General features: G+C 44.1%; 1 protein-coding gene across 12 annotated transcripts in view; it reads left to right on the top strand.

Moving 5' to 3' along the window:
- The window catches only part of GRAMD1B (GRAM domain containing 1B), a 213299-nt gene that overhangs the window by 123206 nt on the left and 75474 nt on the right, over positions 1-14619 (top strand). The window contains exon 1 of one of the 12 annotated variants that reach the window (XM_087875689.1): positions 1459-1474. The exons of the other annotated variants lie outside the window; for them this stretch is intronic. The gene's annotated coding sequence lies outside the window, so the exon portion shown is untranslated. Of the gene's footprint in view, positions 1-1458; positions 1475-14619 lie in introns of those variants that run through there. 12 annotated transcript variants of the gene reach the window in all.

The following is a 14619-nucleotide window of genomic DNA, read 5'->3' as shown; positions in this document are numbered from 1 at the left end:
TTGAGTCGATTTAAATCATGATTTAAATCATGATTTAAATCACTAGTAAAAAGACTTGATTTAAATCAACTCGATTTAAATCATAATTTTTAAAGAGCAACTGTCATCTCTGCTACTCCTTTGACCCGCTGTTGACTCACCGATAGTCCCAGTGTTGCAGAATATACAGCCTCGTGCTACATAACTAAGCTCCATTTCATGCTGAACAAACTACATTATTTATGTATCTTAAATAGAAAACTATCTTACGATAGATTTTTACCCCAAAAGTTTTTTATTAAAATAAATTCAATAAAAATAAAAAAAATCCGATTTAAATAAAAAAAAAATCCGATTTTTTTGATTTTTTTTAAAAAAAATCATTGATTTTTATCCACCCTGCCTTGCGGGGGCAACTCTGAAGGCTGTGTTTTTGAGTCCCAGGCTTGGTTGAGCCTTGCTGGGTGATGTAATCTCCCCAGGTGCCATGTGGTGAGGTGGGTAGAGGGCTAAGCCTACCTTCGTTGGATCTTGGGTGAGGGCATTTGCCTATGAGTAGACCTAGCTATCTCTTTATCTCGTAAGTGCTGACATCTTCTGTGGGTTGTTGAAGAGGGTGGGAGCTATTAAGAGTGAGTCTGCTTCCTGCCTCTAAAAAACATGTTTCTCCATTTCTCATCCAGGGAAATATAATCTTCTGCCTTTTTAATAGTTCCTAGAATATTTCGTTTTTCTAGGAGAAGGGTGGGTGCTAACCAGTGGTGAAATCTGAACCAGTTTGCCACTGGTTCACTAGCCACGCATATGCGGTTCGTGCCAAATATGCACTGCATGTGCACGCATGCGCAGTGCACACATGTTGCATGCGTGTGCATGCACGGTACATGCCAAAAGGAGGCTTGGGAAGGTAAGTAGAACATCAAGGGGAAGGGATCAGCTGTGCTGCGTGATTTAGATTCACTAGAAAGCAGGATTTCCTGCTTTCTAGCAATTTTAAATCGCACGGCACAGCTGATTGTTGGAAATTTCGGTTCCGAGAAACCGATAGCTTTTTTTTTTTTTTACTAAGCCCGAATCGGTAGTTTTTAATCACTACCGGTTCTCCCGTACCGATGCGAACCGGTAGCATTTCACCACTGGTGCTAAATTCCTACAACAGGAAGGTTTGGAGGGATATCTCAAGGTCTATTCTCAACCGGTTGTGGTCGCGGAAGGAGGTCTTGGGGACGTCTCCACCACCCTTGACAGCCAAGGGTGTTTCCAAGGCCATCTTCTGCAATCAGAACTGGTCATCCGAGATGTGCTTTCCATCAGGGACTCGTGATAGCTCTCACATTCAACAAGGGAGGAGCTGAAGACCAGCAAACTCCGTTTTCCAGTGATGACACCAGTTCTGTGGGATCGAAATTGGAAATTAGATTATCCCCTCCACTTCTTGTTTTTTATTAGATGTGGAGAAGTCGGCAAAGACAGTCCTCTTCCAAGGAGATTAGAGGTAATGCTGCTTACTGCTTTATTCATTTGGCTCTGTTTAAATTGAATTTTTGGATTATATATTGTATATTTTGGAATGTGATGGGTTTTTTTTAATATATATATATGTGTGTGTGTGTGTGTGTGTATGTTATATATATATATGTATGTATGTATGTATGTATGTATGTATGTATGTATGTAGGTCTTTGGTTATTCGGGTTTTCTCCTGCGTAAAATTGGAAGTGTCTGAGATAGGAATAACTTTGGTTTTACAAATATTTACTAAGGAATATTATAACCAAATACAACATTTTACTCTAAAGTCATCCGTGGCAAAAGTTTTTTGGATATATTTTTATTCGTTGGCAATGCAGACCCCAGGAAGGAAATTAGAATATGGCAGCCCCTACATTTGATACAGATATACAGATAATGCAAACAAACAAACAAACAAACAAAATTTCTTCTCAGAAGCAACTGAGAAACCCGAGTTTTTTTTTTTTTTAATGGAAAATAGTTCTAAAATTTCAAACTTGGCTTATGGAAGGCCTAACTGAAGAAAGACTGCTTAAAGGGTATCATTGATTAAATTCTAGTTCAGGAGTCAGCAACCTGAGGCTCTGGAGCCGCATGTGGCTCTTTCACCCCTCTGCTGTGTGGCTCCCTGTCACTTAAAATACGTGTCACAACTGCCAATGTGTGATACCCAACGGCACACGATTTATTGAGCTTTTCAACCCCCGGTAGGCCAACCATGGATAAGTCCAAAAAAAGAAAAGTTTCAGAAGAAAACAGAACATTTAATTCAAGTACATATGCTAGTTTTGTGGCCGCTCAAGAAATAGTCAGGCACGGGAAGGGTTTTGTGGCTCCCGGTGTTTTCTTTTCTGTGGGAAACGGGTCCAAATGGCTCTTTGAGTGTTTAAGATTCTAGTTCATGAAAGCTGTTCTGAAAATTTTGCTAGGGTTTTTGATACCTCTTTGTTCTTTAAAGAAGCTTCTTTTAGCCCCCGCTTTCTTTTAGAAAAAAAAAAGAAAATAACAACTGTTTATTAAATGCTCTTTGCTGGCTTACCGCGACTGTTGCAAAAAGTAGATGTTCTTTCAGGTTTTTTTTTTAACGTCTGCATTTGTGCATGGGTGCGCGTGCCTCTGTTTTGTACAATTCTAAAGATATGCTGGAGTGGCTTACTCAGCAGTTTGCACCTCGCCAACTCTACTATAAGCATTTTTTTCCCTCTCCCCCCCCTCCACTCCCAATCTATCTGGACACAAAGCTGCACATGGTTGCAGAAATTCAGTGGGCCTTGCAGAACCCCTATTCTCTCTCTCTCTCTCTCTCTTTGGCGAGTGCCAAAACTATGTGCATTCGAAGACCGGAGAATATATCCCTTTCTAATGTTCGACTTGGCCGCTCGCAAAGACCGTTCTGGAAAGGCTTCTCCTGCGATGAAAAAATGTGCAAAAATAATTGGCAATCCACGCACAAAGATGGACATTTCCATGTCTAGAGAGAGAGAGAAAAAATAAAAATAAAATCGAGATTTCTGTTCGTGCAATTTGGCCAGGCCCAATTCTCTTTGCTAACCGTGCTTCTGCTGCACTTTGGGCCAAAGGTATACCTCTGGTTAATTTTTAGACCGTTTGCAAGATTCCTTCACGTTTATGGAGCGTGCGCTGTTTTCTGATTATGCATCCATTGCGGTGGGGGAGAGATGGATGTTTAGCATCTTCTGTCAAGGAGCACACTGTCCGAACGTATAAAGCGTGCTGGATTGCAGAAGAGCATAATGAAGGCAGGTTGGAAGGACAGGAGATGTGGCTCAAAGTCCCTTGTGTAAATGTTCGCCCGCTTTCTGGCAGGAATTGTGGCACTGTACAAGCACTATAGAAGCAGTATAGAGTTGGAAGGGACCTTGGAGGTCTTCTAGTCCAACCCCCTGCTTTGGCAGGAAATCCTACACCACGTCAGACAAATGGTTATCCAACATCTTCTTAAAAACCTCCAGTATTGAAGCATTCGCAACTTCTGGAGGCAAGTTGTTCCACTGATAGATTGTTCTAACTGTCAGGAAAATTCTCCTTAGTTCCAGGTTGCTTCTCTCCTTGATGAGTTTCCACCCATTGCTTCTTGCCCTGCCCTCAAGTGCTTTGGAGAATAGCTTGACTCCCTCTTCTTTGGGGCAGCCCCTGAGATATTGGAACATTGCTATCATGTCTCCCCTAGTCCTTCTTTTCATCAAACTAGACATACCCAGTTCCTGCAACCGTTCTTCATATGTTTTAGCCTCCAGTCCCCTAATCCTCTTTGTTGCTCTTCTCTGCACTCTTTCTAGAGTCTCCACATCTTTTTTTTACATCGTGGCGACCAAAACTGGATGCCAAATATTCCAAGTGTGGCCTTATCAAGGCATTATAAAGTGGTATTAACACTACACGTGATCTTGATTCTATCCCTCTGTTGATGCAGCCTACAACTGTGTTGGCTTTTTTGGCAGCTGCTGCACACGGCTGGCTCATATTTTACTGATTGTCCACTAGGACTCCAACATCCCTCGCAGTCCAATCCCCCCCCCAAAAATACAAGCTTTCTAACTAAACTGCAGAGTGGCAACTGAAATTTGTGCCCTTAACTGTCAGCATTCAGCGCTAGTTTGGTCTAGTGCGGGTGTCAGCAACCTGCAGCTCCGGAGCCGCATGCGGCTCTGCTGTGGCTCCCTGTCGGGTGATTCTACCACTGGCTGGCTCCATCCCTCACCCTCCCCTCCCAGTCACTCCTCGCCTGGCCTGAGAGGGTAAGGGCGACGGGGGTGGATGGAGAAGTGGCCAGGGCTACTAGGAGACAGGTTAATTTGAGGCAAAGTTTAAGGTAAAAGTAGAGGTTCCCTTCGCACATATGTGCTGGTCGTTCCTGACTTTAAGGGGCGGTGCTTGTCTCCATTTCAAAGCCGAAGAGCCAGCGCTGTCCGAAGACGTCTCCGTGGTCATGTGGCCGGCATGACTCAACACCAAAGGCGCATGGAACCCTGTTACCTTCCCACCAAAGGTGGTTCCTATTTTTCTACTTGCATTTTTTACCTGCTTTCGAACTGCTAGGTTGGCAGAAGCTGGGACAAGGAATGGGAGCTCACCCCATTATGCGGCACTAGGGATTCGAACGGCTGAACTGCTGACCTTTCGATCGACAAGCTCAGCGTCTTAGCTACTGAGCCACTGTGTCCCTTGACGCAAAGGGTAACGAGTCCCAAATCCTTTTCTGATTTCGTGTCCTCCAAATCGTTGGGATTAAAGTCAGTGAGGCGTAGGGTGAACTTTTTCACATGGGGAATGGGGGTGGAGTGGGGTGCGGTGAACTGTTCTGGAATGAGGACATTTGCACTGGAAGTGTGTGGTTCCTGTAAGATGACTGTATGTGTTACGGTAACGATGTGTGACTAGAATGTATTAATTGGGCTTAGCTGTAAGAAAGAGGGAGGTTAGTCATTGCAGAACCTATTCTCCAAAGCACCTGAGGGCAGGACAAGAAGCAATGGGTGGAAACATATCAAGGAGAGAAGCAACCTAGAACTAAGGAGAAATTTCCTGACAGTTAGAACAATTAACCAGTGGAACTGCTTGCCTCCAGAAGTTGTGAATGCTCCAACATTGGAAGTTTTTGAGAAGAGATTGGATAGCCATTTGTCTGAAATGGTATAGGGTTTCCTGCCTGAGCAGGGGGTTGGACTAGAAGACCTCCAAGGTCCCTTCCAACTCTTCTCTTCTCTTCTCTTCTCTTCTCTTCTCTTCTCTTCTCTTCTCTTCTCTTCTCTTCTCTTCTCTTCTCTTCTCCTCTCCTCTCCTCTCCTCTCCTCTCCTCTCCTCTCCTCTTCTCTTCTCTTCTCTTCTCTTCTCTTCTCCCTCTCCCTCCCTCTCCTCTCCTCTCCTCTCCTCTCCTCTCCTCTCCTCTCCTCTCCTGTTCAGTTCAGTTTAGTTCTCTTCTCTTCTCTTCTCTTCTCTTCTCTTCTCTTCTCTTCTCTTCTCTTCTCTTCTCTTCTCTTCTCTCCTCTCCTCTCCTCTCCTCTCCTCTCCTCTCCTCTCCTGTTCAGTTCAATTCTATTCTATTCTATTCTATTCTATTCTATTCTATTCTATTCTATTCTATTCTATTCTATTCTATTCTATTCTATTCTATTCTATTCCATTCCATTCCATTCCATTCCATTCCATTCCATTCCATTCCATTCCATTCTATTCTTCTACCTGGTACCATGGATGGATCCCTGGAAGAAGATCTTCAATTTAGAACAGTTTATTTAGTGATGGTTCATATTTATGACGGTTGCAATGTCCTGGGTGTTGTGTGATCCCATTTTGCGACCTTCTGACAAGCAAAGTCAATGGGGAAGCCAGATTCACTTAACAACCAGGCTACTAACTCATCAGGCGCAGAGATTCACTCAATAACAGTGGCAAGAAAAGTTCCTACAATGGGGCAAAATTCACTGAACAACTGTCTCTCGCTCAGCGGCAGATATTTTGGGCTCCGTTGTGGTCGTAGGCCGAGGACTGTCTGTAGGCGGCCTGCATCTTTAACGAGTTTCTTTTCGCCTTCCTTCCTTGCAAGAGGTAGCTGACCTCTGCTTAATCCTAGATTATGTTCTTAACCAGGAAGGGGCCCTGCTCTGCCTTGCACTTAAGATGTCGAGACTTGGCTTGTTGCAGATGGCTCCGTTCTTTTCTTGCTTTTCTTAGCACCCCAGAAACCCGGTTTCGTTCCCTCTCTTTCTGTGACCCACCACGTAAAGCCAGGAATCGGGGTTTGTATACTGTACTGCCCTTAGATCCATAAGGGTCAAGGGCAGTTTGTTGGTTTGCTTATTTGTTTTTAAAAAGACTCGTTAAATTTATTTATTTGTTTTATTATTAAAATTTATATGCCGCCCTTCTCCTGGAGGACTCGGGGCGGCTCACAACCATCACGTAGAGTAAAAACAATAACAATAACAATAAATGAAGTTTAAAAAAAGAAATACAATTAAAATGATGAGGAAGCTGTCACCTTCAGCATCCATGCTAAACAATGATGTATCATGGAGATTCCTGCCAAAGAGGAATGAGCTGGTTCCGTGATGGCGAATCTATGGCACGCGTGTCAGAGGTGGCATGCAGACCCCTCTCAGTGGGCACTCGTGCGGTCGCCAGCTGCTCTCCTGGTTTCCAGCCCGCACATGTGCGCCATCCAGCTGTTTTTTGCGGGCACCAGAAAATGACCTGAAAACGGCCTGGAAATTGACCCAAAAACCGGCCCTGAAAATGGCCAAAAAAATCAGCCATGTGTCAGCTGGTCTTTGAAGGAGAGTGCCAGAAAACAGCCTGAAAATGCCCCAAAAGCAGGCCATTTTTTGGATGATTTTCAGGCCAAAAACAGCCTAAAAACAGCCCTGAAAACGACCTAAAAACTGCCCTGAAAATGGCCCCCCAAAACAGGCATGCACAAGCTGGTTTTTGTGGGTGCTGGAATGACAGAAAACAGCCTGAAAATGGTCAAAAATCAGGCTGTTTTTCAGGCCAAAAACGGCCTGAAAAACGGCCTAAAAACAGCCTGAAAAACGGCCTAAAAACAGCCCTGAAAACGGCCTAAAAACTGCCCTGAAAATGGCCCCAAAAAACAGGCATGCACAAGCTGGTCTTTGTGGGCGCCAGAGTGCCGGAAAACAGCCTGAAAATGGTCAAAAAACAGGCCATTTTTCGGGCGATTTTCAGGCTGTTTTGTGGTGCTTCAGGGCCCGCGAAGACCAGTTAGCGCATGCCTATTTTTTGGCTGTTTTTAGACTGAAAACAGCCCGAAAAACGGCCTGAAAACAACCCCAAAATGGCCAAAAAACAGGCATGTGGCAGCTAGTCTTCGTGGGCGCCAGAGCACCCAAAAATAGCAAAAAACCAGGTCATTTTTCAGGCTGTTTTCAGGCCAAAAACGGCCAAAAAACAACCTGAAAATGAGAGCCGGTTTGGGCTCGCGGTGCCGAAAAGGATCGCCATCACTGAGCTAGCTTGTGCCTTAACCTGAACTGAGATGGAGCATCTGTCCCAGTTCCAGGAATTCCTTTCAGGTAGTAGAGTATTTGGGCCAGTCTTGGTATCTGAAATCCATCGGAGTCTCCACTTGAAGAGACTAGAAGTGTTTGAAATGTGTATTTACAGTTGGCTGTTACACATAAGTTGGGTTGACAAAATCAGAAACGAGGAGGTGAAGGCGAAACGAGGAGGCCTGGGAAAGCCAAGGGAAATCATCAAAACCATAAAAAAGTGAAAGTTAGAATATTTCGGAGATGTGATACGACACCTAGAAAAATATGGCATCCTTCACTTAATCCTCCAGGGAAAGATCGAAGGCACATAAAAGTGCCCCGGAGATACGGAATATCCCTGATCTCCGTGCTTTCCGCCGTGCCCTCAAGACACTGATGTTCCAACAGGCGGGGTTAAACATATGAACATGTGAATGATTTTTTAAAATGTTATCTAATTCTGGGTTTTATTTAATTGGCCAAACTAAGTAATAATTTTAATTAGCAATTTTATGATGTTTGTATGTCTATATTTTTCTTGGTTGTACACTGCCTTGAGTCCTACGGGAGAAAGGCGGTATAGAAATAATAATAATAATAATAATAATAATAATAATAACAACAACAACAACAACAACAATAACAATAACAATAATAACAACAATAACAATAACAATAACAATAACAATAATAATAATAATAATAATAATAATAATAATAATAATAATACGAGGTCCAGGCAGAAGAAGAACATCATGGCTTCAAAATCTGAGGGACTGGTTTGGACAAAACTCAACAGCACTTTTTGTGCGGCTGTTGATAAAAAATAGCATCGCCAACATGATCGCCAGCGTCCGATGACGGATATGGCACAAGAAGAATCGGAGTCTCCAAATCTGGCCATTTTAAGACTTGTGGACTTCAACACTTGGAATTCCTCATCCAGCTTCTGGGAGTTGAAGTCCACAAGTCGTAAAGTTGCCATGTTTGGAGACCCCTTAGCTTAGGGGGTGGTGGTGCTGGATTTCTTCGGACTACTGATGGAGCTCTTAATCCATTTTTGGCACAGAAAATGACCACAGATTGTCTTTATTCTGGGTCCTCATTGTTTCTCCAGATTTTCCAAGAAAAGACATTGTAGGTACCTGTAGATTCCAGAGCTCCTTCAAATGGTCTTCGGGAGGGCACTAATTCGGCGTCACCCTTGACAATGGCATCGATTAATGTTCTCTTTCTCTTGATTTGGGTCTTCCAAGGACACTGGTTAGAATGCAGTACTGCAGGCTACTTCTGCCGACTGCCAGCTTGCTAGCAGTTCAGCAGTCCAATTCTCACGAGCTCAAGGTTGACTCAGCTTCCATCCTTCCAAGGTCGATAAAATGAGGACCCAGACTGTTGGGGGCAAGAGGCTGACTCTGTAAACCGCTTAGAGAGGGCTGTAAACCACTGTGAAGCGGTATATAAGTCTTAAGTGCTATTGCTATCTTCCTTCCTTCCTTCCTTCCTTCCTTCCTTCCTTCCTTCCTTCCTTCCTTCCTTCCTTCCCAGTGGTTAGAATGCAGTATTGCAAGCTAACTCTGCTAACTGCCAGCAGTTTGATACTGATTGGCTCAAGGTTGACTCAGCGTTCCATCCTTCCGAGGTTGGTAAAATGAGGATCCGGATTGTTGGGGACAAATATGCTGACTCTTTAAACCACTTAGAGAGGCTGTAAAACAGTGTGAAGTGGTGTATAAATTTAAATGCTATTGTTATTGATGGGATGGTCTGATCTTCCCCTCTTCCCTTTTCTTCTTCTTCTTCTTCTTCTTCTTCTTCTTCTTCTTCTTCTTCTTCTTCTTCTTCTTCTTCTTCTCCTTCTCCTTCTCCTTCTCCTTCTCCTTCTCCTTCCCCTCCCCCTCCCCCTCCCCCTCCCCCCCTCCTCCTCCTCCTCCTCCTGCGCTCCTTTGCACATTTTTAAAATCCACAGGTCATCCCCAATTGAGCCCCAAATCGATGTCGCCAAGAGAGAAATTTCCACAGTGCGTTTTGTCCCATTTTACGACTTTCCTCGCCGCCATTGTTCCGTGAACCACCGCCGTTGTTAAATTAGTCACACGGTTGTTAAGCCAATCCAGTTTCCCCGTTGACTCTTGCTTGTGGGCAAAAAAGTGGGATCCCGGGACCCCGGGACCATACTGCAACGGTCATAAATAGGAGTCCATTGCCAAGCATCTGAATTTCTGATCACGTGGTGGTGGGTAGGCCCCAACCGTCGTTAAGTGTGAAACACGGCCGTCAGTCACTTTTTCCCCTGCACCATTGCGTTCAAACAGCTATTAAACAAATGGTTGTACTATTGCAGGTACAAACAGCTACTAAACAAATGTTCGTACTATTGCAGGGAGCATTTTTACAATTGTGAGTATCGGGATCAATTTGCAGGCTTCGCTTGTCAAATTCCGGTTTTAATTACCCAGGCAGGTGATTCATTCTTAATCACCGAAAGGTGCAATATTAATAAGAGGTATTTGAATTACAGCGAAAGCACCGAAGCCCGAGCCAAGGGTGTGAGAATGACAGATTGTGTTGCCAGGTGTCCACAAAACACTCCACCTGGCAGATGGTCGTTGCCTACAATACAGGTGCTCCTCGACTTACGACCGCAACGGAGCCCCCAGTTTGTGTCGCTAAGCGAGACATTCGTTGAGCGGGTTTTTGGCCCCCCTCCCCCTGGTTTTACGACTTTGCTGGCTGCGGTTGTGAAGCGAATGATTGCAGCTTATGACCGCAGCTGAGCCCGAAACGTCTGTCGCTAAGCGAGACAGTTAAAGGAATTTTGCCTCGTGTTTAGGACCTTTCTTGCCACGGTTATTAAGTGAAACGTTGCAGTGGATAAGTCAGTAAGCTGGTTGTGGAAGGGAACCCGGCTTCCCCGTTGACTTTGCTTCTCGGAAGATCGCACAAGAGAATCACGTGACGCCCCTCCTCCCCCCCCCGGACACGGGAATCGTCATAAATGTGAGTCAGCTACCAGGTGTCTTGAATTTGGGTCATGTGGCTATGGGGGTGCTGCAATGGTGAAAAATGGTCATAAATCACTTTTTTTCAAGGCCTCTGTAACTTGGAACAGTCACTAAATGAGCCATCGTAAGTCGAGGACCTGTAAAATATTCCTAGCTATCTTCGTGTGTGGATGTCCAAAAGTGTTAATGGCTTGTGAGTTACGCAACACAGGAAGTCCTCGACTTAACAGCAGTTCGTTTAGTGACGGCATTGAAAAAAAGTGATTTATGACCATTTTTCGCACTTAATGACCGTTGCAGCCTCCCCATGGTCACGTGAACAAAATTCGGACGCTTGGCCATTGACTCGTATTTATGACGGTTTGCGGTGTGCTGGGATCCCCTTTTGTGACCTTCCGACGAGCCAGATTCACTTAACCTAACAACCGCAGTGATTCACTTAACAACAGTGGCGAGAAAGGTCATAAAATGGGGCCAAACTCACTGAATGACTGTTTAGCTTAACAAAGCAAAGTCAATTGGGAAGTCAGATTCACTTAACCTAACAACCGCAGTGATTCACTTAACAACAGTGGCGAGAAAGGTCGTAAAATGGGGCCAAACTCACTGAATGACTGTTTAGCTTAACAAAGCAAAGTCAATTGGGAAGTCAGATTCACTTAACCTAACAACCGCAGTGATTCACTTAACAACAGTGGCAAGAAAGGTCGTAAAATGGGGCCAAACTCACTGAACGACTGTTTAGCTTAACAAAGCAAAGTCAATTGGGAAGCCAGATTCACTTAACAACTCTGTCAAGAAAGATCTTAAATGAGAAAAAAAAAAACCTCACTGAAGAACTGTCTCGCTTAGCAACGTAAATGGTCATAAGTCGAGGACTACCTGTAATAGGCTGCAAGAAATGCAGCGAGATGCATCATCCCCTCATTTTTCTAACTATTTATTATTATTTTCCTCCTTTCGGGGTGGGGGGGGGGAAAGGGGCCCCTCCTGTCTCGTTCGTAGCATATCCACGTGGCGAATTTTCTTCCTGCTGTGAAAAGCAAATTATCTTTGGCAGCTCAAGAGAGAAATACGCAAGGCGAGTATTTTCACCGTTGCTCTAAAAGAAATATCAACAAGAGTAGTTATTATTTCTCTACTTCGCCGTAGGTCCAACCCTTGCAAGGCATAACATGTTGATCAGTGGTGGGTTTCAAATTTTTTTACTACGGGTTCTGTGGGCGTGGCTTGGTGGTTGTGGCTTGGCGGGCGTAGCAGGGGAAGGATACTGTAAAATCTCCATTCCCTCCCCAATCCAGGGGAAGGATACTGCAAAATCCCCATTTCCTCCCGATCAGCTGGGACTCGGGAGGCAGAGAATAGATGGGGGCGGGGGCCAGTCAGAATTTTTACTACTGGTTCTCCGAACTACTCAAAATTTCCTCTACCGGTTCTCCAGAACCAGGGTGGATAAAAATCAATGATTTTTTTTAAAAAAATCAAAAATATCAGATTTTTTTTAATTTAAATCGGATTTTTTTTATTTAAATCGGATTTTTTTGATTTTTATCGAATTTATTTTAATAAAAAACTTTTGGGGTAAAAAATCTATCGTAAGATAGTTTTCTATTTAAGATACATAAATAATTGAGTTGATTCAGCATGAAACGGAGCTTAGTTATGTAGCATGAGGCTGTATATTCTGCAACACTGGGACTATCGGTGAGTCAACAGTGGGTCAAAGGAGTAGCAGAGATGACAGCTGCTCTTTAAAAATTATGATTTAAATCAAGTTGATTTAAATCAAGCCTTTTTACTAGTGATTTAAATCGTGATTTAAATCGTGATTTAAATCAACTCGATTTAAATCAAATCCACCCTGTCCAGAACTGCTCAGAACCTGCTGAAACCTACCTCTGATGTCGATACTTTGACACATGTCACACTTTTATTTTTATTTTTTTTTTCCTTTTCAAATCAATTAACATGTTGATGCTTCACCAATAAAATCCTCCGCGTCTACTATATTGCATCTCCAGCGTTCGGAATGATCGGAGCTGGCTGGTATTTTTGGGTTGAGATTTCAACCCATCTAAAAGGAGCTTTGAATTGACGAAAAATTTGATTCCGCAGGAAATTGAATGGAGCCGTCGGGTGGCGCGGTGGTTAGAATGCAGCGTTGCAGGCTAACTCTGCCGACGGCCGACAGTTCGATTCTCACCAGGCTCATAGTTGACTCGGCCTTCCCTCTTTCCGAGGTCGGTAAAAATGAGGACTCAGATTGTTGGGGGGGGAAAGATGCTGGCTGTGTAAACGGCTCAGAGAAGGCTGTAAAGCACTGTGAAGCGGTATATAAATCTAAGTGCTATTAGCTATTTTCCTTCCTTCCTTCCTTCCTTCCTTCCTTCCTTCCTTCCCTCCCTCCCTCCCTCCCTCCCTCCCTCCCATTTCCATCTTCCTTCCTTCCTTCCTTCCTTCCTTCCTTCCTTCCTTCCTTCCCTCCCTCCCTCCCTCCCTCCCTCCCTCCCCTCCCCTCCCAGTGGTGAGAATGCAGTATTGCAGGCAAACTCTGCCCACTGTCTGGAGTTCGATCGTGATTAGCTCACAGTTGACTCAGCCTTCCACTCTCCCCGAGGTCGGTAAAATGAGGACTCAGATTGTTGGGGGCAGTAGGCTGACTCTGTAAACCTCTTAGAGAGGACTGTAAAGCACTGTGAAGTAGTATATAAGTCTAAGGGCTATTGCCATTTTCCTTCCTTCCTTCCTTCCTTCCTTCCTTCCTTCCTTCCTTCCTTCCTTCCTTCCTTCCTTCCCTCCCTCCCTCCCTCCCTCCCTCCCTCCCTCCCAGTGGCTAGAATGCAGTACTGCAGGGCTAACTCCCTGCTCATTCCAGGAGTTCAATTCTGACCGGCTCAAGGTTGACTCAGCCTTCCATCCTTCCGAGGTCGGTAAAAATGAGGACCCAGATTGTTGGGGGCAAGAGGCTGACTCTGTAAACCATTTACAGAGGGCTGTTGAGCACTGTGAAGCGGTATATAAGTCTAAGTACTGAGTGCTATTGCTATTTTGTTAGTTGCTCCCTCCTTTCCTTGTATCCTTTGAGTCTGGTGTTTTCTATTTGAAACGGATTAATTTGAGAACTTTTGAGTTTTCATCAATCTCAAGGTTGACTCAGCCTTCCATCCTTTCGAGGTAGGTAAAATGAGGACCCGGTTTGTGGGGGCAATAAGCTGACTTTGTATATATATAAAAAAAGAACACTGCTTAGGGGGGCCCCAAAAGCCCTACTAAGCAGGTATATACAAAAAGTATGAAGGCTATTGCTTAACGCATTGTAAGCCGCCCTGAGTCTCCGGAGAAGGGCGGCATATAAATCGAACCAATAAATAAATAAATAAATAAATAAATAAATAAATAAATAAATAAATAAATAAATAATTAATTAATTAATTTCCAGATAATTAGAGGGGGCAAGTAACCTCCTTTTGAGGGAAAGAGGGGGGAGGATCCCTCGTTGCTTCTGGAATCCCTGGTGTTGAATTTAGATGGTTATGGCATCTAGATTTTTTGAAATTGCATTTAATGCAAGGAAATTTCCCCGGTTCCCTCCCTACTCCCACGGAGTCAGGAGATGGGCTAGTCATTGGTCCTTAAGGAGCCCAAAAACATTTTGTTGCTGCTGCTACAAGGGTTATGATTTTTAAGACAGCGCCTTTGTTTATTCCAAGGTTGAAAAAAGATCTAAAAAGAGGATGGGATTACCAACATTGGAGCCACTGCTGAGAAAGGTTCAACTTTGCAGTGAACAAGAGTCCCATATTTGGTCTAATGATTAAGGCGCCAGGCTAGAAAGCAAGAGATGGGGAGTTCTTGTCCTGCCTTAGCCATGAAAACCGACTGAGTGAACTTGGGCCAATCACTAGGCGACTGGGAATTCTAGTGCCACCTTAGGCAGGAAAGCCAGCTGGGTGACTTTGGACCAATCACCAGGAGACTGTGAGTTCTAGTCCCACCTTAGGCAGGAAAGCCAGCTGGGTAACTTTTGGGCCAACCACTAGGCGACTGTGAGTTAGAATTAGAATAGAATAGAATAGAATGCAGAATTAGAATAGAATGAATAGAATAGAATG

The sequence above is a fragment of the Pantherophis guttatus genome, chromosome 9 (genome assembly GCF_059756535.1).
Source record: "Pantherophis guttatus breed Tessera chromosome 9, ASM5975653v1, whole genome shotgun sequence".
In the NCBI taxonomy this organism is placed as follows: domain Eukaryota; kingdom Metazoa; phylum Chordata; class Lepidosauria; order Squamata; family Colubridae; genus Pantherophis; species Pantherophis guttatus.
This window is presented reverse-complemented; position numbering and strand designations above follow the sequence as displayed.